This window comes from Pteropus alecto, unplaced genomic scaffold (assembly GCF_000325575.1).
Source record: "Pteropus alecto unplaced genomic scaffold, ASM32557v1 scaffold97, whole genome shotgun sequence".
NCBI lineage: Eukaryota > Metazoa > Chordata > Mammalia > Chiroptera > Pteropodidae > Pteropus > Pteropus alecto.
Window position 1 is genome coordinate 1,009,098 of NW_006439713.1, and position 3,374 is coordinate 1,012,471.

A 3,374-nucleotide genomic window follows, 5' to 3' on the forward strand; every position below is an offset into this window, starting at 1 on the left:
CACACACCCCCACCCCCCACTTTTGTTGGCTCCGGCTGCCAAAACACTGCGGGCTGGTGGCCCAGATCTAGGTGTCACAGGGCTGATTTCTCTTGAGGCCTCTCTCCTTGGCCTGTAGATGGTCACCCTCTTGCTGCCTCTTCACGGGGTTGTCCCCCTGCATGTGTCCATGTCCTAATCTCTTCTCATAAAGACACCAGTCAGATTGGAGGAGGGCCCATGACAATGGCCTTGTTTAAACGTCATCCCCTCTCGAAAGACCCCATCTCCAAACACAGGTACATTCTGAGGTGCTGGGGGTTCGGACTGCAACCTATCACTTTGGGGGGACATAATTCAGCCTGTAACACCCCTCAAAGCCTGACTACTGTCACCATTCTCTACTTAAGATGATGCTAATAATTTAATGGAATGTGCTTTGCTGTGTCTGGAAAGCCTGTCCTGTGCTCATCTCTATCACACAGGGTGGAGGGACGTCAAGATCTGTTTCCCATGATCGGTTCCTGGCAGTTGTGATAAACAGCTTCTGATGCCTCACATGGTGATCGTGTTTCCCTGCCAGGCTTTTGGTGTTTCTGGAAAAACAACTAATTTTAAGGAACCCGTCGTTTTCCTAGATGAGAGCAGGAACCTCCGTTTTGGACCACGTATCCCGAAATACGTTTACTCCTAATCTTGAGGATTAGCTTCCTCTTGAGAACTTCGGCCCCTGGGCTATGCGGTCACACTGCGTTTGCCGGCTTTTCTCGTGCAAAGCCAGCCGGCCGGTGAGCCTCCAGTTCACGGGGGTGGGGCCACGGCCCACCTGCGCAGGCCCTGGGGCCTGAGCTCGAGGGTCGGCGCCCAGACCCGGTCGACCCTCTACATGCGGTGACATTGGAAAAAGAACGGGGGTCAGCCATGTTGCTGGTGGGGGAGAATGCTCCACACTGCATGCCTCGGCAGCCAGGGGGCACCCGGACCGGTGTCTGCAAAGACATCCAGTGCTGGGGACAGCTGCAGGACAAGGAGCCCTGGCCCTGTGGCCCCGACACCCGAGCTCACCATCCCAGGAGAAGAGTCTAACCTGTTCTTGATGTTTCATCGCAGGGTAGAAGAGGATGTCTCCCAGAAGACAGGGGACAGGTAGGGGACACTCTCTTAGGCTCCCCACCCTGAGCAAAGAACCTGGAGTCTGAAATCTGAGTTCTGTGCTGCCACGGCCCCACGCTGCGTGGACTGAGCTCCCCGTCTGACCGGCAAGACCTCCAGGTTCCCTTCCGCCTCCAGGGACCTGTGATATTTTCGTGGGAACCAAGAGGATCCGCTAGCCAGCCCGTGGCGTGCAACTGTGCCCTCTGATCCAGGAGTCACACGCCTGCCGTGTTCCCCCCAGGGCCCTGTCCCCGCCCCACCACAGCGTAGGCTGGGACGCGGGGCTCTGGTCTCCACTTAGGCACACACGGCTCCCCTTCCGATTTCCTCAGCCATCTGCAAACTGTGACTAACGAAATATGAGCTATCATGGGGGTTTTAGAAGAGGGCGCCTTTGTTTCCTCTTAAAATGTGTATAAACTTATACGTGCCTTCCAAAGAGAACTTCCTTCACCTCAGTTTGGAAGAGACTAAGAAACACATGTGTCCTGTACTTTCTGGTTGATTAAAGAACAGCTTGACCCAATAAATGGAAATTTTAAAGCTCTTACAGGGCCTGGAAAGAAACGCAGAAGCCAATTGGAGCACAGAAATGAAAATACCATCTGGGTGTTGGTGACAATGAGTAACAACGCTGGCTCTTCTGCGCTCAGACGATTACTATCTGAAAAAACGGAGTTTTTCTTTTTTTTCCCAAGCCTGCACAGTTAAAATGGTGAAAGATGTTTAATGATGAATAAAACTACAAAAATAACCTCAGCAGTCATGCGCTTCACACCCCCGGACATGGTGGTCATCGCGTCTGGAAACAGGCTCAGTACAGAGAACAAGGTCCCCGGTGCCTCGACCTGTAAAAGCGTGGAGCGACATCGTCTGTGGGTTCGGGGTTCATGGTCGCCGCACGTACCCAAAAACCGAAGGGGTAGGGTTGGGGGGATGGAGACGAGAGGAAGTCCCTCAGCTGCTGCCACAGGCACTTTCTCAAAAATTCGAACTCTTAACTCAAACCACACACATCAGTGGGTATCTCGTACCCCATGGCTTTGAACTCCCAGGAGACTCTGTCCCATCTAAACCAGACAGAGACCACCCAGCTCTGCTGGTTCTGGGATCCGTATCTCCTCCAGTCCATACCTGGGCCAGCTCCGGAAGCCCAAAGACTGCTCACGCCCACGCCCACGCCCACGCACACGCCCACGCACACGCACGCGCACACACACACACTCTCGCTGTACTAATTCCTTTTCTACAGTCCTTAAACCAACTTTAATCAAGCGGTCACCTCCACAGCTGTCCCAAAACGAATCTCAAGGTCACCAGTGACGACCCCGTCGCCAAACGTCGTGCCCAGTCCTCAGTCGGCCTCTTCCTTTCTCTGCAGCGTTGGACACTGCGGATCACGCCCACCCTCCAGAACACTTTTGTTTGCTGCCCACTCCTGGCCTGTATAAAGCCTCTGTTGTGTGGGTTAGGAAAAGCCTTTTTGGAAAAGAGCTCATTTTGCTTTATGTTTTCCTCTTTGAGATGGATTTGAGGTGGAACGAACATGTGGTAAAATTCATTCTCATCTCGCAATATGTACATACAGTAAAGCATCATGATGTGCACCTAAAACACAATGTTACGTCCGTTATATCCCAACCAAAGATTCACCCTTTTTAGCTGTGCAACTCCACAAATGTGGACGAAGCAGCCAGCCATATCTGCAGCACCACCGTGAAGATATAGAGCATCCCATCACTCCAGAAAGTTTTCTCGTGTCCCTTTGCAGCCCATCACCTCCCCCCACATTCAGCACCCCTGATTTATGTCCCTATAGCATTGCCTTTACACGAATGTCAGACAGTGTCATACAGCATATAGCATGCTGCTCAGCATGATGCTTTTGAGGTCATTCAGCTTCTGATGTCAGCAAACGTTTATTGCTAAGTAGTCTCCCATTGTACGGACATGGCTCTGTTTCTTTATCTGAGCACCAGCTGATGGCCATTTGGGTTGTTTCCGGTTTGGACGATAAAGCTGCTGGATGTCGCTTTTCTCTTTGGGAATGTCACTCTAGGAGTGATATTGTCGGGTCATGGAGGACGGCGTATGCTTAACTGCATAAGAAACTGCCAGACTGTCTTCTAAAGTGGTGGTACCATCTCACATCCCCACCAGCTGAGTATGAGAGTTCCAATTGCCACACACACACTCACACTCACACACACACACACTCACACACACACACACACACACAC